The sequence below is a fragment of the Sturnira hondurensis genome, unplaced genomic scaffold, assembly GCF_014824575.4.
Source record: "Sturnira hondurensis isolate 20B ecotype Veracruz unplaced genomic scaffold, ASM1482457v3 Scaffold0019070, whole genome shotgun sequence".
Taxonomy (NCBI): domain Eukaryota; kingdom Metazoa; phylum Chordata; class Mammalia; order Chiroptera; family Phyllostomidae; genus Sturnira; species Sturnira hondurensis.
The window spans coordinates 237,705-264,529 of record NW_028091701.1 but is presented as its reverse complement, the minus strand read 5'-3'; the positions used below and the strand labels follow the sequence as shown (position 1 = coordinate 264,529).

At 42.3% G+C, this 26,825-nt stretch overlaps 1 long non-coding RNA gene across 1 annotated transcript; it reads right to left on the bottom strand.

Moving 5' to 3' along the window:
- Positions 1-7,824: 7,824 nt before the first annotated feature.
- On the bottom strand, positions 7,825-26,753 carry LOC119004148 (uncharacterized). Its single transcript, XR_005070135.1, has 3 exons — positions 26,743-26,753; positions 17,770-17,773; positions 7,825-7,969 (listed from the first exon to the last, which is right to left on the bottom strand). It is a non-coding gene; the product is annotated as an uncharacterized LOC119004148 (long non-coding RNA).
- Between the last annotated feature and the right edge of the window lie 72 nt (positions 26,754-26,825).

Below are 26,825 nucleotides of genomic sequence, written 5' to 3'. Positions count from 1 at the left end.
CCCATTTCAAGACACATCATAATTAAAATTGTAAAATTCCAAGACAAAGAGAGAATCTTGAAGGCCACAAGGGAGAAACAGAAAGTAACATCCAAGGGAGCCCTGATGGGGTTAGCAGCTGTATTCTCAATGGAAACTCTCCAAGCCAGAGGGAATGGCAAGAAATATTCTAAGTAATGAAAACAAGAGTCCTACAACAAAGACTACTCTACCCAGCAAGGCAAATAAGGAGTTTCCCAGACAAAAGAAGTCTAAAATATAACTCCAGAATATAACTCCACCAAACCAGCTCTGCAAGAGATGCTAAAGGGTCTGCTACCAAAAAGGAAAATAAAAAGTGAGAGAGAGAGGAACACAGGTACAAAAACAAATGGCAATGAATAAGTACCTATCAATAATAACCTTAAACATAAATGGATTAAATGCCCCAATCAAAAAACATGGAATAGCTAAATGGAAAAGAAATTCTCACCCACACACATGCTGCCTACAAAAGACCCACGTCAGAACAAAAGACCTACACAGACTGAAAGTGAAGGGCTGGAAACAAATATTTTAAGCAAACAGACAGGGGAAAAAAGCCAGGGTAGCACTATTCATATCAGACAAAATAGACTTTAAAAAAAAAGGCCATAAAAAGAAACCCAGAAGGTCACTTAAGAATACTCAAGGGAAGAATCCATCAAGAAGATATAAACATTGTAAATATATATTCAATCAACATAGCAGAACCCAAATACATAAAGAAAATCTTAGAACACTTCAAGAAAGATATTGACAGCAACACAATTACAGTAGGGGATTTTAACACCCCACTGCCAAAAATGGATAGATCTTCTAAACAAAATATCAACAAAGATATTGTGGCATTGAACAATGTCCTAGATTGAATGGACTTAACTGATATATGTAGAGCTTTTCATCCCAAAGAAGGAAAATACACATTCTTTTCAAATGCACGTGGAATATTTTCAAAGATAGATCACATGATAGGACACAAAAGGACCCTCAACAAATTCAAAAAAAACTGAAATCATATCAAGCATTCTCTCCAACCACAAGGGACTGAAACTAGAAGCCAACCTCAAAGAAAAAATAAAATAAAAAGACTCAAAATCATGGAGATTGAATACCATGCTATTAAACAATGAATAAGTCAAGAATGAGATTAAAGAAGAAATCAAAAAGTTTCTGGAAACAAATGAAAATGAACTCAAAATAATCCAAAACTCGTGGGACACAGCAAAGGCAGTCCTGAGAGGGAAGTTCATAGCAATACAGACATACCTTTAAAAGATAGAAACATTTCAAATAAACACCCTAACCCTACACCTACAAGAACACAAGGAACAACAACAAAGACAGCCCAGAGCAAATAAAAGGAAGGAAATAATCAAGATTAGAGCAGAATTAAATGACATAGAGACTGAAAGCACAATTCTAAGGATCAATGAGTCCAGGAGCTGGTTCTTTGAAAAGATAAACAAAATAGACAAGCCTTTAAGTAGGCTCATCAAGAAAAGAAGAGAGAAGACCCAAATAAACACAATCAGAAATGAAAGCGGGGACATTACAACTGACATGACAGAAATACAAAGCAGTGTAAGAAACTACTATGAAGAACTGTATGCCAAGAAATTTGAAAACCTGGATGAAATGGACAAATTTCTAGAAAAATATAATATTCTAAAACTGAATGAAGAAGAAGCAGAAAGTCTGAGCAGACCAATAACAGCTGATGAAACTGAAGCAGTAATCAAAAAACTCCTGCCACACAAAAGCCCTGGACCACATGGTTTCACAGGAGAATTCTACAAAGCATTTAAGGAAGAGCTAACCCCTATCCTTCATGGGCTATTCCAAAAAGTCCAAGAAGATCGAAGGTTTCTGGACTAATTTTATGAAGTGAGAATCATCCTAATCCCAAAACCAGATAAAGACACAACAAAGAAAGAAAACTTCAGGCCTATATTGCTGATGAACATAGACACTAAAATTCTCAACAAAATATTGACAAACCACATCCAGCAATACGTTAAAAAGATTATACACCATGATTAAGTAGGATTTATCCCAGGGATGCAAGGATAGTACAATATGTGCAAATCAATAAACATAATACATCCCATAAAGAAAATGAAAGACAGAAATCACATGATAATAGCAATAGATGTGGAAAAGGCATTTGATAAGGTACAGCATTTATGATTAAAAAAACACTTAGCAAAGTGGGAATAGAGGGAGCATTCCTCAACATAATAAAGGCCATATACGAGAGACCTACAGCTAACATCATACTCAATAGGCAAAAATTTAGAACTTTCCCATTAAGATCAGGAACAAGATGAGGGTGTCTGCTCTCACCACTCCTATTCAACATAATATTGGAAACCCTAGCCACAGCAATCAGACAAGAAAAAAGAAATAAAAGGCATCCAAATTGTAAAGGAGAAAGCAAAACTGTCATTGTTTGCAGATGACATAACAGTGTACATAGAAAGTGTTGTAGATTCCATCAAAAAACTACTCTACCTAATAAGTGAATTTGGCAAAACAGAATACAAAGCCAACATTCATAAATCAAAAGCATTTTTGTACATCAGCAATTAAATATCAGAAACAGAAATCAGGACAAAAAAAATCCCATTTGATATAGCAACAAGAAAAATCAAGTACCTAAGAATAACCCTAACCAAGGAGGTAAAAGACCCATACTCAGAAAACTATACAACACTGAAGAAAGAAATTAAGGAAGATGCAAAAAATGGAACCATGTATCATGTTCATGGATTGGAAGAACTAATATCATCAAAATGTCCACATTACCAAACAAATTTACAGATTCAATGCAATATCTATTAAAGTACCAATGGTATATTTCACAGATTTAGGACAAATATTTCAAAAATTTATATGGAGCCATTAATGACCCTGAATAGCTGCAGCAATTTTGAGAAAGAAAAACAAAGTAGGAAGGATCACAATACCTGATATCAAACTGTATTACAAGGCCACTGTAATCAAAACAGCCTGGAACTGGCATAAGAAGAGACATATAGGCCAATGGAACAGAATAGAGAGCCCAAAAATAAACTCAAGTCTCTATGGTCAATTAATATTTGGCAGAGGGGGAAGAAGCATAAAATGGAGTAAAACAGCCTCTTCAATCAATGGTGTTGGGAGATCTGGACAGCTACATGCAAAAAAAATGAAACTCAATCACCAACTTATACCATACACCAAAATAAATTCAAGGTGGATAACAGACTTAAATATAAGCCATGACACCATAAAAGTCCCAGAGGAAAACATAAGCAGGAAAATCTCAGATATTCCAGGCAGAAATATCTTCACCAATATGTCCCCTAAAGCAAGGGATGTAAAGGAAAGAATAAACAAATGGGACCTCATGAAATTAAAAAGCTTCTGCATGGCTAAAGAAAAGAGCACTAAAAGGAAAAGAGAATCAACTATATGGGAAAACATATTTGTCAATGATACCTCAACAAGGTTTTGATCTCCAAAATATATAAAGAAACATACAAAACTCCACTCTGGGAAGACAAACAACTCAATAAAAAAGAACCAGCAAAAGACTTGAACAGACACTTCTCCAAGGAGAATATACGGAGGGCCCAGAGACACACAAAAAGATGCTCAGCATCACTAACCATCAGAGAGGTGCAAATTAAAACCACAATGAGGTAATTCACACTGGTCAGAATGGCCATCATAAACAAATCAACAAACAAGTGTTTCAGAGGATATGGAGAAAGGGGAACCCTAGTGCACTGTTGGTGGGAATGAAGACTCGTTCAGCTACTGTGGAAAACAGTTTGGAATTTCCTCAAAAATCTAAAAATAGAACTGCCTTTTGACCCAGCAATTCCACTGCTAGGATTATATCCTAAGAACTGTGAAATACCAATCCAAAAGAACCTAAGCACCCCAGTGTTCATAGCAGTGCAATTTACAATAGCCAAGTGCTGGAAGCAACTTAAGTGCCTATCACTAAATTAATGGATAAAAATACTACATTACATTTACACAAAGGAATACTACACAGCAGAAAGAAAGAAGAAGCTCCTACCCTTTGCATCAGCATGGGTAGAATTGGAAAGCACTATGCTAAGTGAAATAAGCCAGGCAGTAAGGGACAAATATTATATGATCTCATGAATAAGTGGAACCTAAGCAACAAAACCTAATCAACAAAACAAATAAGCAAGCAAAATATAACCAGAGATATTGAAATTAAGGACTATATGACAATAACCATAGTGGAGGTGGGAGGGGATAATGGGGAGGAGTGGGAAAGGGTTTTCAGGAACAAACTATAAAGGACACATGGACAAAACCAAGGGGGGTGGAAGTAAGGGAAGGAGGGAGGGATAGCTGGGGTGGGGGCAGTGGTGGGGGGTAGATTCAGGCAACTGTAATTGAACAACAATAAAATAATTTTAAAATAACAAAATAAAATAAAATCAATAGACATATCATTGGGTGAGGATTTTTTAAAAAAACACCCATAACTACCCAAAGTGATCTTGTCCATCACCTAGCTCCTGACATCCAAACACAAATGAAGGCTTCCATGAAGGCAGAAATATTTTGTTTTTATTTATTGCCATCAACAATACTTGTTGAATAAATAAATGTGACATTTCCCAGAGTACCTACTTAAGGTCAGAGAATGTTTCTTGCTGATCCTGAGAACAGGATTTTTTTTTCTCAAGCTAAAATCAGGAAGTGGTCCAGAACTACTCAAATAAGCTCACCTGAAAGTGGGACCAGGGAGAGCCTCATGCCCAGAGGTACTGATAGGCTGTTAACTGGAGAGGTAAATGGAGGTGCAGTCCAGGCAGGAATAGATGGCTATAACCTAGAAATCTATCATGAATCCTACTCTTTTTCTGCAACAGAATATTAGAGCCATAGAGGCCCCTTTCATCCCTNATCAGGAAGTGGTCCAGAACTACTCAAATAAGCTCACCTGAAAGTGGGACCAGGGAGAGCCTCATGCCCAGAGGTACTGATAGGCTGTTAACTGGAGAGGTAAATGGAAGTGCAGTCCAGGCAGGAATAGATGGCTATAACCTAGAAATCTATCATGAATCCTACTCTTTTTCTGCAACAGAATATTAGAGCCATAGAGGCCCCTTTCATCCCTCCATCCCTCCTCACTCTTTCAGCTCACTGTGTCTTTTTTAATCTTTGCCTGAAGAACATCTACCTAGAACAGTGTTACCTACTCAGGGGAATTGCCAGTTTTCATGTTCTAGTAAATGGTTTCCAAGTGTGGTCTCCAGATCAGCAGCATCAGCATCACCCAGGATCTTGATAGGAATTCAAATTCTCAGTCGTTGTCATACACCTCCTAGATCAGAAGCTCTGGGGTGGAGCCCAGCAATGTATTTTAACAAGTTTTTCAAGAGATTCTTAGGCATGTCAATGTCTGAAATCTTTACTGTAGAAGAAACACACTAGAATTCAACCTCTCACCCAGGTTCAAATTCCAGGTTAGGCTGATTATCAGCTGTGAGACTTTGGGTACATGGCTTAATCTCAAGTCTCTGTTTCTTCATCTACATGTGTGACTCACACCCACATTTGGTAACTCCCATTTTGGTAACTCCTTCTTGATTTCTCTGTCTATGGCAAAGTCTCTCAAACACCAGGCAGTGCTTTCCCAAAATGATTGCAATTGGACATTTCTGTATGTGATTATTTATCTGCCTGCCACACTGGATTGCAAACATTGAGTCTATATTGTGTCTCACTGAGTGCCTGGCACGTGGCGAGTGCTCAGGTGTTTAACAAATGCTGGTTGAATAAATAAAAGTGCATAATCAGAGAGGGGGGAAGATGGCGACAGAGTAGGATGGAGCGGATTCCATTTCCCGTACACATGGGAGAAAATCCTGGCAGATCTACTGAGGAACAGCGCAATCAACCAACGGTTTCCCAGCATGTATGAAATTAAGAGACCAGAGATTGTGAAGGACGCTGAAGCACCAGAGAGCGGCAGGTCAGTGGGGTCTCAGGGACCTGAGTAAAGACAAGAGCAGCAGCGGCGGCCAGCCCCTAGAGGCCATGGTGCCACCACCTCGGTCGGGGTCCAGAGGCATCGGTCTTCAATCAGCGCCGGAGGTGTCTGCCATGGGAGCCCAGGCACCCAGCGGCCTTGGGAGGCAACCAGTGTGAGGAGGGAGGGGAGCCTGCCACAGACTCTTCAGGAGCCCCAGCACCTGGCAGGTCTACGGCAGACTCTTTGGGAGCCTTGGGCCTGCTGCAGGGTCCTTGGGAAAGAGATGGGTCATCAGCTCCCTCCCTCCCCATCTGAGCAAGGCTGGGCAACACCAGGCAGAGGCCTGTCTCCTTGAGTTTACAGAGAGGGTAACAAGGACAAAGGGCTGCGTTCAAATGGGGACTCTGTGGTCGCCAGCCTGGAAGAATTGAGAGGTGCATTGTCCTCACTGGTCTGGCTGGGGATTGGGCTGGGCCAAGAGGCAGACTTTCTGGAAAAGTGTTTTTTGGAAAGTGGACTGAGGTGTTCTCCTGTGAGGGCAGCTTGGCTTGCTTCCCACCCAGCCTGGCAGTGATCCAGAGGAGGGGCAGAAGCACTTGAGTTCCACCACAGGACTGGGAAGGACCATGCCAGATCGTGCGGGACCCAGGCAGCCTGGCAGGTGTGAGGGCGCCCGCACCCCAGCCCACAGAGAGGACCCTGGGGAAGGTGCTCTGAAAAGAACCTAGATCCCCTTCGTGGAGCACTGGGGAGAGACTAGCTCTTGGGAGAGTGCTCTCAGAAAAACTACACCAATCGACCCTCAGCCTGCTACAACCACAAAAATCAGTTTGGACAATTTGAAACCAACAAGGGATTTTTTTAATGTTTTTTTTCTTTAGTAACTTTTTTTAGTAATTTTATATCTTTTTAATTTTATTATTGTCTTATCTTACAATACTTTGTTCCTCTCCTTTCTTTTTTGCCTATTTCACTCCTTCTTCCTTTCTTTCCAAATGTGTTGCCTTTTCCTCCCTTCTCCTGCCTTTCTTGGGCTTGTTGTTTTGTTTTCTTTTACCCAAAAGAGATACAAACAACTTGGAACTGTTAAAAAACCNCTACAACCACAAAAACCAGTTTGGACAATTTGAAACCAACAAGGGATTTTTTTTTAATGTTTTTTTTCTTTAGTAACTTTTTTTAGTAATCTTATATCTTTTTAATTTTATTATTGTCTTATCTTACAATACTTTGTTCCTCTCCTTTCTTTTTTGCCTATTTCACTCCTTCTTCCTTTCTTTCCAAATGTGTCGCCTTTTCCTCCCTTCTCCTGCCTTTTTTGGGCTTGTTGTTTTGTTTTCTTTTACCCAAAAGAGATACAAACAACTTGGAACTGTTAAAAAACCAGAGTGAGACCCAAAGAGGGGGTGTCTCAACAATAGAGACAGAAAGACAAATTTCACTTTGCTATAGCAGAGAAGCCTCAAGTTGCTGCACATAGTATTTCTTTTTATTATTCACACTTTTATATTTATTTATTTATTTGTTTGTTTGTTTGTTTGTTTTCAGAGGGGAAGGGAAGAAGAGAAGGAGAGAAATATCAATGTATGGTTGCCTCTCATTCGTCCCTTGCTTGGAACTGGCCTGCAACCCAGGCATGTGCCCTGACTGGGAATTGAACCGCAATCGTGTGGTTCCCAGGCCTGTGCTCAATCCACTGAGCTACACCAGCCAGGGCTCACTTTTATATTTTAATAGTAACTTTCTATTCTTCCTCTTTCTGTATAGGATTCTCTGCCCTGTTCTCTCCTCCACAGTGTATTGCTAATTTTCTATACTTCATGCCACTTGTTTTCCTTTAGCACACTACCCAAAGTTCTATACCCCTATTCAAACAGATCACATAGAGTGTCATAGAATTGTTGCTCTAATATTATTGTAAATAATAGTTGTTCTATACAACTATAAATACTTAACAGCAAATTTCCCAGATCTTAGCCCACTTTACAGGTTCCTGAATTCTATTCTGTAGTGATCAACTCTATTTGCTCACACACTACACCTATTTACTATCCTTTACTCTCACCTTACCTCAGAATCTGACCGCCTCCAACCTCACCGCTTTCGAGATCCAACTCACAAGCCTTCCCTCCCCAACAACAGACTTATCTTTTGTCCATCCTTTCTTAAAAGTAGCAAGTTGGGTTGAAGATTACAGTTAATACTATATATAGCCTAAAGATTTTCTATCTCTTCTCTACTGGCTGTGGCTGTAAATATCATAAAATACTCTTCTGCTACCATAAACCATTTTGCCTCCCCCTCCAACTGATCACACACACAGAAAAAGGAGTAGGTGAAAGCGGAGAACATCAAGATACCTGAAAGAGACTGCAACACTCAATTTCACAGGTATCCTACCACAGAGATTCACACCATAAACCAAGAGAGTCAGAACATATCAATTTAAGAAGCTGAGGCTAACAAGAAGAGTCTCACAAACAATGGGAAGTCAAAGAAACAATTCCCAAATGAAAGGAAAGGAGGAAGCCTCAGAAAGAATGTTAAATGAAATACAAGCAAGTCAACTCTTAGATATTGAATTCAAAGCACTGGTTATCAGGAAACCCAGAGAGCTCACAATGAGCTACCAGAAACTAGAGGGGAGCTACCAGAAACTAGAGGGGAGCTACACTGAGCTCTCCGCAAACTATATCAACATGAAAAAGGAAATAGAAACTATCAGCAAAGGCCAAAAGGAAATGAAGAATACAATTTCTGAACTGAAGAACACAGTAGAAGGAATGAAAAGCAGGATCGATGAAACAGAAGATCAGATCAGCAAGTTGGAGGAAAAAGTAGAAAAAAACTCACAGAAAAAGCAAGAAAGGAAAAGATGCTCAGAAATAATAAAGAGGGATTAAGAGAAGTGCAAGACAGTATTAAGTGTAATAATATTCAAATCATAGGGATACCAGAAGGAGAAGAAGAAGACCAAGGGATTGAAAACCTATTTGAAAAAGTAATGATTGAAAACTGCCCTAATTTGATGAGAGAGAAAAAATCACACAAATCCAGGAATCACAGAGAGTCCAAATCAAGAAAAACCCAAAGAGGCCCACTTCAAGACACATCATCATTGAAATGGCAACATTCCAAGACAAAGAGAAAACCTTAAAGGCAGCAAGGGACAAACAGGAAGTAACATACAAGGGAGCCCCAATAAGGTTGGCTAATGACTTCTCAATGGAAACACTCCAAGCAAGAAGAGAATGGCAAGAAATATTTCAAGTAATGAGAACCAAAGGCCTACAACCAAGGCTACTTTACCCAACAAGTCTCTCAATCAAGATAAAAGGCCAAATAAAGAGCTTCCAAGACAAAAGAAGTCTAAAAGAACATGCCTCCACCAAACCAGCTCTACAAGAAATACTAAAAGGACTGCTTTAAGGAAAGGAAGGAAAAGAGAGAGACAGAGAGAAACTATGGTACAAAAATGGCCATGAATAAGTACCTATCAATAATAACTTTAAATGTAAATGGATGAAATGCTCCAATCAAAAGACATAGAATTGCTGAATGGATAAGAAAGCATGACCCACACATATGCCGCCTACAAGAGATCCATCTCAGGACAAAAGACCATCACAGAATAAAAGTGAAGGGCTGCAAACAAATTTTCCAAGCAAATGTACAAGAAAAAAAGCTGGGGTAGCAATTCTCATATCAGACAAAATAGATTTTAAAAACAGGGCCATAAAGAGAGACCCAGAAGGTCACTTCATAATACTCAAGGGAAGAATCCACCAAGAAGACATTAACATCATAAATATATATGCACCCAACATAGGAGCACCCAAATATATAAAGAAAATCTTAGAGGACTTCAAGAAAGATGTTGACAGCAACATAATTACAGTAGAGGATTTTAACACCCCACTGTCAAAAATGGACAGATCTTCCCAACAAAATATCAACAAGGTGTTGTGGCATTAAACAATGCCCTGGGTGAAATGGACTTAACTGAAATATATAGGGCCCTTCATCTCAAAGAAGCTAAATGTGCATCTAAAAGATGCACATTCTTTTCAAATGCACATGGAACATTTTCAAAGATAGACCACATGATAGGATACCTCAACAAATTCAAGAAAATTGAAATCATACCAAACATTTTCTCTGATCACAAGGGACTGAAATTGGCAACCAATCCCAAAGGAAAAAACCCAATACACCCAAAATCATGAAGACTGAATGGTATGCTATTAAACAATGAATGGGTCAAGAATGAAATTAGGGAAGAAACCAAAACGTTTCTGGAAACAAATGAAAATGAACTCACAACAACCCAAAACTTATGGGACACGGCGAAGGCAGTCCTGAGAGGGAAGTTCATAGCAATACAGGCTTCCCTAAAGAAGACAGAAACATTTCAAACAAACACCCTAACCCTATGCCTGCAACAACTTGAGGGACAACAACAAAAACAGCCCAAAGCAAGTAGAAGAAGGGAAATACCCAAGATCAGGGCAGAATTAAATGACATACAGACTAAAAGCACAATTCTAAAGATCAATGAATCCAGGAGCTGGTGTTTTGAAAAGATAAACAAAATAGACAAGCCTTTAAGTAGGCTCATCAAGAAAAGAAGAGAGAGGACACAAATAAACACAATCAGAAATGAAAGAGGAGAGATTATAACTGATACCACAGAAATACTAAGGATTGCAAGAAATTACTATGAAGAACTGTAGAAATTACTATGAAGAACTGTATGCCAATAAATTTGAAATCCTAGGTGAAATGGACAAATTTCTAGAAAAATAGAATCTTCCAAAACTCAATGAAAAAGAAGCAGAAAGCCTGAACAGACCAATAGCAGCAGATGAAATTGAAGCAGTAATCAAAAAATTCCCATCACACAAAAGCCCTAGACCAGATAGATGGTTTCACAGGAGAATTCTACAAAGCATTTAAGGAAGAGCTAACCACTATTCTTCACAGACTATTACAAAAAAATCCAAAATGATGGAAGACTCCCAAACTCTTTTTATGAAGCCAGCATCATCCTAATTCCAAAACCAGATAGAGACACGATAAAGAAAGAAAACTTCAGGCCAAGATTGCTGATGAACATAGATGCTAAAATCCTCAACAAAATATTGGCGAATCACATCACATCCAACAATACGTTAAAAAGATCACACACCATGACCAAGCAGGATTCATCTCAGGGATGCAAGAATGGTTCAATATTCACAAATCAGTAAATGTAATATATCACATAAACAAAAGCAAAGACAAAAATCACATGATCATATCAATAGATGTGGAAAAAGCTTTTGATAAGGTACAAAACCCATTCATGATAAAAACACTCAGCAAAGTGGGAATAGAGGGAGCATTCCTCAATATAGTAAAGGCCATATATGAGAGACCTACAGCCAACATCATACTCAATGGGCAAAAACTAAAAGCTTTTTTACTAAGATCAGGAACAAGACAAGGTTGTCCAATTTCACCACTTCTATTTGATATATATAGTATTGGAAGTTTTAGCCACAGTGATCAGTCAAGAAAAGGAAATAAAACAAATCCCAAGTCAAAAAGGAGGAAACAAAACTGTCATTGTTTGCAGATGACATGATAGTGTACTGGAAAATTCTATAGACTCTACCCAAAAACTGCTCCGCGTAATAAATGAATTTGGAAAGGCAGCGGGTTACAAAGTCAATATCCAGAAGTCGAAGATATTTTTTGTATACTAACATGAAACAGCAGAAGCAGAAATCAAGAAAAAATCCCATTCCATATAGCAAAAATAAAAAGAAAATATCTAGGAATAAACCAAACCAAGGAGATAAATGACCTGTATACAGAAAACCACACAACATTGAAGAAAGAAATCAAGGAAGATGTAAACAAATGGAAACATATACAGTGTTCATGGATTGGAAGAATTGACATCATCAAAATGTCCATACTACCCAAAGCAATTTACAGATTCAATGTAGTACCTATGAAAGTACCAATGGCATATTTCACAGACATAGAGCAAACACTTCAAAAATTTATATGGAATGATAAACAACCCCGAATAGCAGATGCAATTTTGAGAAAGAAGAACAAAGTAGGAGGGATCACAGTACCCAATACCAAACTGTATTACAAGGCCACTGTAATCAAAACAGCCTGGTACTGGCACAAAAACAGGCACATAGACCAATGGAACAGAACAGAGAGCCCAGAAATAAACCCAAGTCTCTATGGGCAACTAATATTTCACAAAGAGGGCAGTGACATAAAATGGAATAAAAATAGCCTCTTCAACAAATGGTGTTGGGAGAATTGGACAGCTACCTGCAAAAAAAATGAAACTTGAGCACCAACTTACACCAAAATAAATTCAAGGTGGATAAAAGACTTAAATATAAGCCATGACACCATTAAAATCCTAGAGAACATTGGCAGGAAAATCTCACATATTTCACGCAGCAACATTTTCAACATTTTTACTGATATGTCCCCTAGAGCAAGGGACATGAAGGAAAGAATAAACAAATGGGATCTCATCAAAATAAAAAGCTTCTGTATGGCTAAGGAAAACAGTATTAAAATAAAAGGAGAACCAACTATTTGGGAAAACATATTTCCCAATGATACATCAGACAAAGCTTTAATCTCCAAAATAGACAAAGAACTTACTCGACTCCACTCTAAGAAGACAAGCAACCCAATTAAAAAATGGGGAAAGGACTTGAATAGACACTTCTGCAAGGAAGACATACAGAGGATCCAGAGACACATGAAAAGATACTCAATATCGCTAGCTATCAGAGAGATGATAATTAAAACCACAATGAGATACCACTTCACACTGGTCAGAATGGCCACCATAAACAAAGCAACAAACAACAAATGTTGGAGAGATTGTGGAGAAAAGGAGACCCTAGTTCACTGTTGGTGGGATTGCAGACTGGTACAACCACTATGGAAAACAGTATGGAATTTTCTAAGAAAACTAAAAATGAATATGCCTTTGACCCTGCAATTCCACTGTTAGAAGTATATCCTAAGAACCCTGAAACATTAATCCAAAAGAACCCATGCACACCAATGTTCATTGCAGCACAATTTACAATAGTCAAGAGTTGGAAGCAACCTAGATGCCCATCAGTAAATATACCATAGCAAAAAACTATGGTACATTTACACAATGGAATTCTATGCAGCACAAAGAAAGAAGGAGGTACTAGCATTTGCAACATCATGGATAGAACTGGAAAGCATTATGCTGAGCGAAATAAGCCAGGCGGTGAAAGACAAATACCATATGACCTCACCTTTAACAGGAACCTAACCAACAAAAGAAACAAGCAAGCAAATTAGGACCAAAGACACTGAAATACAGAACGGGCTGACAGGGTCCAGAGGGGAGAGGGGAGAGAATTTCGGGGGAAAGGAGGAAGGATTCACAGGAACAAGTATAAAGGGCACATGGACAAAAATAAGGTGGGGGGAATGGGAGGGAGGTGGGGAGCACTGGGTGGGGGGGTGGGCTGGGAGGGGAGTATAAGACAGAAAACTGTACTTGAACAATAATTAAATAAATTTTTTAAAAAGTGCATAATCGACATTCTGCATAATCTGTTGTCAGTTCCACCAAGTCCAACCAATCCCACCACCTGGAACATACTCCTTCCTACCTCCTTCTTCTGATTCCCAATTCAGGCCCCTCATGGGGAGCTTCATGGTTAAGAATATGAACTCTTGATCCAGATCCTTGTCCAATTCTGTCACTTACTAGTTCTGTAACCTTGAGCATGTGTATGCCTCACTCTGCCTTAGTTTCCCCATCGGTAAAATGGGGGTGGTAATACTAATAATTCTATCTTCCCCATAAGGTTGTGGTTCAGAGAATTTCATGAATATATACTGGTATAGCACTGGTCCTCACACTTGTCCCCATGTTGGAAACACTGGGAAGCTTTTTAAAAATACTGATATCTGAGTTCCATGCCCAGAGATTCTGACTTTATTTATCTGGGTTCAGGCATAGTTTATCTGTTTTCTTAATTCTCTCCATGTGATAATAATATGCAACAAAGTTTGAGGACCAGTAATGTAAAGTGCTTGACACAGAACCTGTCATTTAGAAAGCACGAGGCAATAGTGTAGGGATTGACTGAGGAAGTTGGGAGATGCTGGGTGAAGGGGAGCAAAGGGGGGGAAATTGGGACAACTATGATAGCATAATCAATAATATATAATTTAAAAAAGAAAGCATGAGGCAAATATTAGCTACTTATATATTTTAGGTAACAGCATAAATTTCATTTCCTGCAGAAAGTCTCTCCTGAGTGCCGAGACCAAGTTGGGTGTCTCTTCTTTGTATTTCTACCACCCTATGCTTCCTCCACAGCATCCAAATTGTCTAGTTACTTGTCTGTCTTCCACACTAGACCATGAGCTATGTCCCAACACATGGAGTGAAGCTGTTCACAGAGTAGTTGTCAATAAATCCTCTGATTCCCTAGGTTATCTCAGCCAGTCTGGCAGCTTCTCACACTGTGCACCTTCCCAACCTCCCTTTTGAACTGTTTCCAGTGTTCAATGCCTATTCAGTATCACCATGTGGCTCTTCAGTAGGCACATCAAACCAAACATGTCCCAAACCAAACTCTTTCTTGCCCTCGCCAAATTCGACTTCTCCCTCAGTCTTCACATCCCGCTCAATTGGTACCTTCACTCTATCAATTGTTTAAACCAGAATATTGGAATCATCCTTAACACCCTTCATTCTCTTCGTGAGCAAATTACATCGCTTCTACTTGTAAGCCGTATCCAGAATCCAACCATTACTACCTCCACCATTACACAGACCCAAGCCACTCCCAGTTCCCAAAAGGCCATATTCCTGTCTCCACTCTTGTCACCCCACAGTCCAGACAGAACAGCAGCTTGACTAACCCACTATCTTATATAAATAAAACTTGGTAACTCCTCTGCTCAAAGCCCTAAATGGCCCCCAGTCTCACTCAAAGTAAAATATGAAATACTACCACAGCCTAACAGTTCCTGCATGATGTGTGGCCACCTCTCTGACCCCATCTCTTATCCCTTTCCCATCACTTGCTCTGCCAAAGCCATCCTGGCTTTCCTGCTGTCATTTAAACATTCAAAATATATCTCCACCCTGACATTTCTTGCCTGTGCTTGGGCACTTTGCATGTGCTGCTTCCTCTGCCTGAAACCTTCTTCCTCCAATATCTGCTTGGCCTGTCCCCTCATTCCCTTTTGTCTTTTTCCACATATTACAAGAAGGCCTTCCCGACTTCCTGGTCTGAAGTTGCCCTCCAACCCCTATCCTTTGCCATTCCCCTGTTCAGCTGTACTTTGTTTCATAGCATTTATTACCACCCAGCATAAAACCTGCCTCCTGGTCCACCCATTCTAAAAAGTAAACCCTATGAGAATAAGATCATGGTTCGTTTTGTCCTAGTGCTCCCAGTGCTGAATACAATGACTGGTAGACACTGCACCTTGGTTCTGAAACCTGGCAAGTGAAAGAATAATGCAAAGCAAGATCCTGGACTGGATCCTGGGACAGAAAAAAAGCATTAGTGGGAAAACTGGTGAAATCTATATAAAATCTGTTCTTTAGTTAATAGTGCTGTACTGATGTTAGTTCCTTAGTTTTGATAAATGCACAATGTTAGGTAGATATTAGAAGGTGAGTGAAGGATATTCAGGAACTCTCAGTAACATCTCTGCAACTCTTCTGTAAAGCTCTTTTTTAAATAATATACTTTATTAATTATGCCATTACAGTTGTCCCATTCCCCTCCCTTCATTCTCCTCCACCCTGCACACACCCTCCCACCTACAGTCCCCCCCCATTAGTTCATGTCCATGTGTCATAATTTCTTTAGCTTCTACATTTCCCATATTATTCTTGCCCCCCCAACTATTTTCTCTCCACCATCTATGCTACTTATTCTCTGTACCTTCTCCCCAACCCCCCTCCTCTCACTCCCCTGTTGATAACCCTCCATATGATCTTCATTTCTGTGGTTCTGTTCCTATTCTAGCTGACCACTTAGTTTGCTTTTGTTTTAGGTGTGGTTGTTAATAACTGTGAGTTTGCTGTCCTTTCACTGTTCATATTTTTTATCTTCTTTTTCTTAGATAAGTCCCTTTAACATTTCATAGAATTAGGGCTTGGTGATGATAAACTCCTTGAACTTGACCTTATCTGAGAAGCACTTTATCTGCCCTTCCATTCTAAATGAAAGCTTTGCTGGATAGAGCAATCTTGGATGTAGGTCTTTGGATTTCATGACTTGGAATACTTCTTTCCAGCCCCTTCTTGCCTGTAAGGTCTCTTTTGAGAAATCAGCTGACACTCTGATGGGAGTTCCCTTGTAGGCGACTGTCCCCTCATCTCTTGCTGCTTCTAGGATTCTCTCCTTCATTTGGATCTTGGGTAGTGTAATTCTGATGTGCCTTGGTGTGTTCCTCCTTGGGTCCACCTTCTTTGGGACTCCCTGAGCTTCCTGGACTTCCTGGAAGTCTATTGCCTTCACCAGATTGGGGAAGTTCTCCTTTATTATTTGTTCAAATAAGTTTTCCACTTGTTGCTCTTCCTCTTCCCCTTCTGGTACCCCTATAATTCAGATGTTGGAATATTTAAAGATGTCCTGGAGATTCCTAAGTCTCTCCTCATTTTTTTGAATTCTTGTTTCTTCATTCTTTTCTGTTTGGTCATTCTTTTCTTCCTTCTGGTCCGCTCCATTGATTTAAGCTTCAGTTTTCTTCCCATTAGTATTGGTTCCCCATGGATTTTCCTTCATTTCACTTACTGTAGCCTTCATTTTCCCATCTAATTTGTGACCAAATCAACCAGTTCTGTGAGCATCCTGATCACCAGTATTTTGAACTGTGCATCTGATTGGTTTGCTATCTCTTGGTCGCTTAAAAGTATTGGCTCTGGAGCCCTGGCTGGTGTATGTACCTCAGTGGATTGAATACAGGCCTGTGAACCAAAGAATCGCAGTTTGATTCCAAGTCAGAGCACATGCCTGAGTTGCGGTCCAGTTCCCAGCAGGGGGCAACCATACACTGATATTTCTCTCCTTCTCTCCTTCCCTTACCCTCTAAAGATAAATAAATAAAATCCTTAAAATATGTATTGGCTCTGGGGCTTTGATTTGTTCTTCTGTCTGAGCCATAATTTTTTTGTCTCCTTATGCCTGTTACATGTGAGGGGTGGAGCCTTAGGTGTTCACCAGTGTGGGGCAACCCACATCTCTGGGTTGTGACACTGTATGTGGGGGAAGGGTCAGAGAGGGAACAATGGGACTTGCTCCACTCTCTCTCGGACTTCAGTCCCCTCTGCTGCTTTCCACAAGCAAATTGGGCCCTTCTGGTGCTGGTTCCTGGGTGGGTGGGCTTGTATACATTCTAGGACCCTGTGGGTCTCTCCAATGAACTCTTCTGTGAAGCTGGGAGTCTTTCCTGGCACCTCGACCCCCATAAGTGTTTTCAATCAGTGATTTTAGGCTTTATTTCCCAGTGCTGAGGCCCTGGGTTGCATGGTCTATCTCACTGCCCGTTTTTTCCTGGTTTATCTGTGCATGTGAATGTGTGACAGCAGTCAGCCAGGGGCCTAGCACACTTCACTGGGTCTGCTTGTTCCCTTCCCGCACCCAGGTCCACCAGCCACTGCTCTTTCCCACCACTGCCGACTTCACCCCTCTTACTGGTCTGGATGAATGGTTGTCAGACTTCCATACAGTTCAATTTTCTGTCTGTTCTGGTTGTGTTTTTGTTTCTAAATCTTTATTGTCCTTAATTTTGGTTGTGCGAGGAGGCACACTGTTTCCACCTACACCTCCATCTTGGCCAGAAGACCTCTTGTGTAAAGCTTATTTAAAAAGTGACAAGGCTGGTGTACCCTGACTGCCACTTTGTAGGATAACCCTAGGAGTCATGCAGAGCAGCTTCCCTGTGCTACACTAGACTTCAGGTTCTACCAGCCACAATGTTCTCCCACTACTGTGACACACCCCGAGGAGAGAGAGTCATACATCCAAACTCACACCACTGTGTTTCATGTTGTGAGTCAACAAGTCACACTGGTTAAGTGTTGATAAAGCTAAAGACCACTCTCTCTTGGGGTTTTAGCTGGCATGTTCAGCATTACCCATCTGTGGAACTCATTCACTGCAGCCACTCCTACATGGCATTCTGGAAAACATGCCAGGGACTAGGGCTATAGGGTAGAAGGTGGCCCAGGATGGACCCTTGTTATTGCTGAATTGTATCCCCACCCCAAATACATATGCTGAAGTCTCAACCCCCAGCACCACAGAACATAATCATATTTGGAAACAGGGCCTTAAAAGAAGTAATTAAAGTTAAATGAGGTCATATGGGTGGGCCTTAATCCATGTGGCTATATTTGGAGATAAGGCCTTCAAAGAGGTGATTTGGTTAAACTGAGGTTGTTAGGATAGACCCCAGTCCAACCTGACTGTCATCCTTATAAGAGGAGAATAGAGCATAGGGAGATACAACAGGGATGTGCACGCAGAGAAATGGCCAGATGAGGACACAGAGGAGGACCGTCTGCAACCTAAGAAGAGGGACCATAAGACCAACCACCCTGCCAACACTTTGACTTTAGACTTCCAGCCTCTGGAACTCTGAGAAAATAAATCTCTGCTGTTCAAGCCCCCGAGTCTGTGGTATTTAGTTCTGGAAGCCCAAGTAGACTATTATAACTCCCCGGGCATACTCCAGCCTATGGGGGCTCCTGGAGGAGGTGAAGAAAAAGACAAGTAAGGAGGAGGAAAAGGAGGAGATGAGAGAAGATGGGAGGAGGCTCCAGAAGTAAAGGCAGGAGAGACCTGAGTCTGAGTTCCAGCCAGGACTGGCTGTAAAGGTTGATAAAACATTGACAACTTTCCCTAAATTGTTGGTAAACAGCTGGTCCAAGTCTCCAGAGTGCCTATAGCCAGCCCATCTCCACCCAAGACCTTTCAGGGCTCCACAACCCAAAGGGGGTTCCAGGTCCTACCTTGTCTCACAGCCATCATTGTCTTGTTACAACAGGGTTGTCTGTGCCACTTAAATATTGCAACCCTCACCTTGGTCTGACCCCTTACCTATAACTACCTGTGCAACCTCAGGTGGGTTGACTTCCCTGGCCCTCTGTTATCTCTAAAATCCTGAAGCTCTTCTCTGAGCATTCAGAGAAATTACAAAGGTAAAGGTCTCAGTTCAGGACAAGGTCTCTGTAATGGACAGTTGGGGGAGGCAGTGTCCAATCTGTAGGATCTTTTGTCACTATTAATGCTATGGTGGTTGACTGATCATGTCAACCGATGGTCGTTGTCACCAATTCAGCACCAACAAGAACCCCTAATTTGAGATCCAGTGAAGAGGGAGATTTATTGAGTGTAAACAGCTCAGTTGTTACACAGCACAGCAGTGAAACACCCACCCTGGTGTTGCACTGTGGAGAAACAGGTCAGGCTGGGGAACAGAGTCCTCAAGGGAAAGGGAAAGTGTACTCCAAGCTGGAAGGGAACTGACTGATAGAAAAGTCCCCACTTCTGGTTTCTGACTGGTCCATTATCATGCAAATGATGGGGGAGGTCCAAACATTCATACTCTCATTGGTCAAAAAAAACACTGTCCTGATTGGTCAGAATGGGGCGTCTTTGATTGGCTAGTGGGGATGCTCATGAGAATATAGTTGCCCAGCTCTAATTGGATGAGGAAAGTCTCAGTCCTATTGGTTAAAATACAATTCCAGGAATTCCTCTACAACAGTTGGCTGAGCTGGCAAGAACACAGTGCAGGCAGGCAGTTCAGTACAAGCTTTTCCTTGAAATGAAGCTTGCACAAAGGCCTCTGTGTAGCTAAGCTCTGTTTCTAAATTTGAGCCCAATTAGCCACCAGGAGTCCTTCTTGGCAGGTATTATTTTTCTTGGCCTCAACAACAGCTCACCTGTGGCTCCTGGTTGCTGTGATGATAATACTCACACTTGTTATAACCAAGAGGAACTAGAGCAAAGGAATGGTCCCTGGACCCCCAAGGGCAGACCCACTGGCCCCGCCCAGTCTCCCACAAACTCTAGGGACCTCAGCTTCCAGAGAGGCTTCCAGGACGGACTGGTGACCAGATGGAAACCAGCCCTGAGAATCACAGAACTGGATTTGGAAGGCTGAGGTCAAGTCAGAATTGGGGACACTGCCAGAAAAACTCAGACATTGCCCATTTGGAAAGACAGATGGAGAAAATGCAAATGTTTAAGAAAAGGCAGCCAGAGCTGCCCAGATCCTTGAGATTCAGCATTGGGGCTGCACGTCAGGTGCCAGCCCTCCCTCAGGATAATAATACACTACACACTTACTATGTGCTAGGTGCCATGCTACTGCTCTGCATTCACAACCACAGCTCAGCTGCTTCCTGCAAAAGAACTGTAAAGCAAGGCCCATTTTACAGAAATGGGATACAGGATATCCATACAGGATAAGGAGTAACTTGTTCACGGCCAAGCAGAGGAGCCAAAATGGAAACCCAAGTCTCCAACTCCTAAACTAAAGCTGGCCCCATGACATCTTAAAATCTCCCCTAGCTGGTGCTAGCCTGGTACCAGGTGTGGGCAGTCTGGCGGGCAGCTGATTGATCTTTACTTGGGCAGCTGGGCAGGGCCAGGCAAGCTGGACCTGATGCCTCCAGTGTCGGCCCCAGCTCCTGGAGGCTGGCAATGTATTTCTCCAAGTTCCTGAGACCAGGTGGGGGGGGAGTGAAGAGAGGGGCAGGTCAGAAGCAGCAGATGACCACATGGGAGGTATTGGGGACAAGTAGGGTAACAAACATCATGACGATGTGACAACACCAGCAGCAATTACTTTTGCCACATGGTGTTCCAGCTGCGACATGACTAACAAGGCTGCAGCAGGTGGCATGTCAAATGGAGAAATTGTTTAAGATTGAAAAGCCTAGAGGAGGGAGTGGCAGTGTTCTGAAGTAATTACTTCCCCCGTGGGAGTAAGAAGAGAGGGCGTGCCCACGCGCTGGAGTGAGCACAGGTGGGGAGGTGTTGGCTGCTCCATACCCCTCCTCCTCATTACCTACTACTGCCTAAAGCTTGGAGGAGCCTGAGCCCCCACCATTCTGAGGCTCTTAATATATTAAAAAAGTAAAAGAATGACCAATCTCATGAGTCACAATCCATCTCTGGTGAACATGTTAACATTTTAACAACTTCAAGGGAGAAAAAATGCAAAGCAACATAATCATACTTGTCATAAGATAATTATGGGAGTTCTAAAATATTATCAATTTCATGCTCCCTATGGGCAGTGAGGTCCAGGTATGAAACATAAAGTTTGAGAAATAATGACTTTTCAAGTCATTAGTGGATCTCTTAATGTAATATCTGATGTATAGATCTTATTTGGACATGATTTCAGAAATTTATATTTCTTTAAGAAGAACATGTGTGTCTACACATATGTATACCAGCATTTATTATGTGGGAACACAATTTACAGAGCACTGTAAATAGTAAAGCATTTAAATCTCATGACAACCTGAGGAGAAAGTACTATCAACGCCCCCATTTTCCAGATGAGGAAACTGAGGCAGGAAAGGGCTCAGCCACAGAATAGCAGACCTGGGATTTGAGCTCAAGGCATCTGCATATAGAGCATGTGTTTGAAACCCTTGCGAGGGGTGCACCTTTAAATCTTTTGGAAAGATAAGTTTTGGGCCTCATGAACCTCCTGATCTACCCCCTCCACCAAAAATAAGACATGGGTTCTGCAGGTCTTGAAAACTCCCCCAAAGAATGGCTGCCTCATTTTGACATCTCCATCAGCTGAAGACCCCTCCTAGGATGTGCACCACCAATCCCTGACCCTGGCGGCAACGTATGCCAAGCTGCTTCTAGGGAAGGTAGTTTTCAGGCTGCCCCACCCTCCTAACAGCTGCTGGCTATTCTCCTTGGGATTGATCCGCCAAGCACAGCCAGGGCTCCTGCACACCAGTCCTGACAGGGATTTATTGGGGTTATGACAGCCCATAGCTTGAGGCCCACCCAGAGTATCTCCACCTGCCCCACCAGCTTCCTTCAGGCACTAAACTCAAATGCCCTCCCCAAAGAGCTCTGTCTCCCCAGCCACGCTTATCATATAACCCTGTTTCTTCATAACTTACCGAAGTCTTAAATTTCCCCATCTACTGATTTATCTCTGTGTATCCATTGTCTGTCTGTGTCCATCAGAATTTAAGCTCAAAAGAAAAAAAGCCGCATCCCTAGCACCCAATGATTGGCATATTGTAGGTACTCAGTAAATACTTACTGAATGAATACGTGAGTGCTGAGCTCCCAGCATCAACGACGTTTCTGGAGAAAAGGAGGACTGGCTCGTCTATAAATTCACAGTCTCCGAAAGGGCCACATTTCCAGCAAGTTTACGTTACTGTATTGACACCATTATTGTTAAGACTACAGTGGAGACCTTAGAGCCATTGACATGAAAATAAGAGCAGGTCTGTTTAACACTGGATTAGATTACAGTAGTCAAATAGAATAAACATTTTACTTTCCTCACTTCTCACCAAGCAATAAACCTCTGCACTGGCCTCCCCACCGTATCCACACCCTCTTCCCCAGGCTACACCTGTGCCATGCTGTGGGCTATTGGAGGTCACCCCAGGGGATAGGGAAGGGTGAGCTCTGTTTGTGCTGGATGAGAAGGAGGTGGGAGTTTCCCTCTCCTGAGCACCTACTGCCTGCCAGGCTCTGGCTAAGAGATCTGTCCTTCAGCATCTTGAGTTTTCACCCGCATAACAATGATAACCTTATTGGCTTAATGAAAAACCAAGCTCAGAGGAGCCTCATAATTCATCCAATTTGCACAGCAAATGCGGGGAGGGAATCAGGTCCACCTGGCACCCCCAAACTTTATCACACCGGTGATGGTGTGGGGCCGGAGATCTGCCCTCTTGCTGCATGACAGTACTCATTTCCTACCCCTACTATAACAATTGCTGCAACTCACTGGCTTAACACAACACAATTTTATGGTTCTGGATGTCAGCCTGGATATCTTCTAAAATGAAGATACCTGTGTTTCCATGGGAGGTTCTAGCAGAGAATCTAATGGCCTTTTCCAGCTTCTACAGGCTGCCTGCCTTCCTAGGCTTGTGGCCTCTTCCTTTATCTTCAAAGACAGTAGCTTAACGGCTCCAGCCCTCTCTCTCTGTCCCCTCCTCTGCTTTTGGCATCACATATCTGACTCTATTGCTCCCTCTTATAAAGATCCCTATGATTATATCAGGCCTACCAGATAATCCTGAATAATCTTCTATCTCAAGATCCTTAACTTAATCTCCCCACAAAGTCCCGCTTGCCACAAAGGGGATATACTCACAGGTCTCCAGGATAAGGATGTGCACATTTTGAGGGACAATTACTCTGTCAACCACAATGACTTTGAACATCCATCACCCCAACCCCCACGGCAGAGGGTATATAAAACATGAGGTAAATTTTAGAAATAGTATCTACTCCAAGGAGACATGCTGCTGCTGACACGGGGCTGCACAGGTACCTCACGTAACAGAAGCCCTTACACAACACTTGCAATGTTAGTGTAGAGTTAACTCATTGACCTGCCAAAACAACTCCACCATGTAAGGACTATTTTTTTTATTTATCTTTAGAGGGGAAGGGAAGGAGAGAGGGAGAGAAATATCAATATATGGTTGCCTCTGGTGTGTCCCCTGCCGGGAACTGGCCTGCAACCCAGGCATGTGCCCTGACTGGGAATCGAACCGCGATCGTGTGGTTCGCAGGCCTGCGCTCAATCCACTGAGCTACACCAGCCAGGGCGTAAGTACTATTTTTATCCCATCTTACAGTTGAGGAAATGGAGACATAAGGCAACCAGGGAACTTGCCCAGACCAGCAGTTAGGTGGGAAGCTGGGGTCTGAACCCACTGCCCTGGAGCTGGACCTTCAAATAGGTCCCAGCCCTCACCTGCTTCTTGTTCCTTTGTTTGCTGGTTGGTCAGTTGGTTGGTTGTCATAACTCAGCCTCCCTGTACTAAGAGCCCATTGTGTGCCAGGCTATGCTTTGCATGAATCATCTCACCTCATCCTCCCACAACCCTGGATACTAGGAACCTCCTCCCCAGCCTTGTAGTCCTGAAATAAAGATGACCAAAGGCCAAAATAACAATAAAGCCAAAATTGAACCCTGAGGCATTAAAATTCAGGCTGTCACCAGCACAGCCCCCTGCAACCCAGTAGGCTGTTGAGCATCAGGCAGAATCCCCAGTCTGATAGGTCTGCAGAGCTGTGCATCTCCCCACAGAGCCCACTTTGCCCTTCAGCAGTGGTCCAGGAGCAGGGAAGGCAGCTCAATAATGTATGACATCTGCCAGATAAAGCACATCTTTAAATGCTGCAGGCAGGGTTGATCAGTGGTGCTTGAGGGTTTTATGTTTCCCAGCGTGGATGAAGGCAGTTACGGCCTTGCCTTGGGCCAGCATAAAGATAAGACCTACAAAGGTTACATTTCTCTCAAGAGAGAGCCCCCCATCCCAGCTGACAGGGCTGGGAGTGCCACAGTGACATACAAGCAGCACCTCCACACACCCCTCACACACCCAAACTCAGCGGAGCCCAGCTCAGTATCAGGTCAGTTTCCCATCCAGGTCCTACACCCCCTGTAACTTAAAACTGCAAACAGAGGCTTCAGCCTCTGGGACAGAGGCCCTGGCTTTGGATTTGGGGTGCTTGTGAGCCTAGGATTGAGTCCCCGGCCTTTCAGAATAAGAGTCTTAACCCATACCTACCTTTGTTCATTCATTCATTTATTCATTCATTTATTCACCAGAAATGAAGAGCACTGTTGGTGCCAGACTCTGCTCCAGGCGCCAGTGCTGAGTGATAACCAACACACAGACCTTCTCTTATGGAACTTTCCACAGATGGAGTGCACAGCCCAAAGACCTTCGTGACAGTTTTCAGATGAGGACATTTTGGAGCAGAGATGGGTGTCTGTCCAAGGTCACTTCGTTTATGAATCACAGAGCTGGTCTCAAAACCTTTTTCTAAGCATCTTTTATTAAGGTTACCTACTTGAAACCCCCATAATGGTTGAGAGCCATATTTAGGGGTCAGAAAATGCCTTAAAATAAATCTCAGGAGGGAATTACATGTGAAGGAAAAACCTGAACTAAGTACAAGTTCTGATGCATTCAGTATCTTTTCAGGTACTGAAAAGATAATTGTGGAAGGGAGGGGGGAAGAAGGCTTAATTTCAGAGGTGATTGTGTTTCGAAGCTGAAAGAGACAGTAAAGGTGACAGTTTTATTGTTCAATTGTTTTGTATAGATTTTGAATTTTAAAAAACTGGCTTCCTTTAAAAAGGACAATACTGAAGCCTGGGAGACTAGTGGTGAATCACATGTTACTGCCCTTGACCTTTTTTGTCCAAGTGGAAACATCCCATATGCAGCCTAGCTGGGACGACAGTTTCTGGAGGTGATGGGAGTAGAGATGAACTTCTGACTCCATACCCCTATGCCAGCCCTGGGGTCCCAAGGGAGGAAAACTGTACTGAGGAAATGTCTGTGGCTTTTCTCTGCTTGCAGTTTGCAAAGAACTATCCAGAATGGGAGACCCCTGTTGAGTACATTTTGTCAGTTGTACTTGAAAGAAAGCAACTTAAAATGATTTAATCTAATAAGAGGAATTTATTGGCTCATGTAACTTTGAAGTCTGGGTTCAAGCATGGCTGTATCCAGAGTCCCCAGGATGGTGTCAGGAACATATATCTCTGTTGCTGTCACACTCAGGCAACTTCTTCCCTCTATATGTGGTTTACACAATTTCCATGCTTTCTTTCCACCTGCTCCACAACCCCATTGAGAGGCTAACCTCTTTCCCACCCAGTCCTGCAACCTCCCCAGCACAAGCTTCCATTGGCCTGACTGAGGTCACATGGATATCCATGAGCCAATCACTGCAGCCAGGATGGGTGCCATGTGCTAATTGGTCAAGCATAGTTCACTTCCCAACTGTTGGGGTCAGAAAGTAGTGTTAACCCTACCTGAACCAATAGGATTTAGAGTGAGGAGGGAAATTTTTCAAAGTAAAATAAGAGCACTGTTTTAGAAGATGGAGAACTGGCTGCTGGGCAGACAAAGATGTGGGGACTTTGCAACCCCAGGCAGCAGGGCAAAGGGTGTGCCTGGCCCTGCTCAGCTCCACAGGTATCTGCTTTCATTTCTGTCTCCAGCGCTATCTAATACCAGATCCTGACCTGGAGGACCCAAGCCTCTCCCCATTTCCCACCACATGTGCAGGAAATGCTGATGGTCTTCCCACTCTGTGCCTTGAGGACGAGCTCCCTTTAGTCACACGTAACTGGTGGCCACTGTAAATTCATTCAGTGTTTGACCCACCGCCCATCCCTGTTCATTGCCTTGGGCATGCTGACTTCACCTGCTCAGCTCTTGGACTTCTCTGAAACTCTTCTTGCCTTTGTCCTCCACTTCAGACTCACACTTGTTCCTCAGACTTGATGACGTGTGACCTCAGGATCTCTAAATCATGACCTGGACTCACTCCTGCAGCTCTTCCTGACTGCTTGGGAAATTATTTCTCCCAAATGTACACTTACACCCCCCACCTACCTGACACAACACTCCCTCACCCACCCCAAAGGAGGATTGGCCCCTGATGACCAGAATTAGGGTTTCTGAAAAGCTTTACATAAAGTCAGC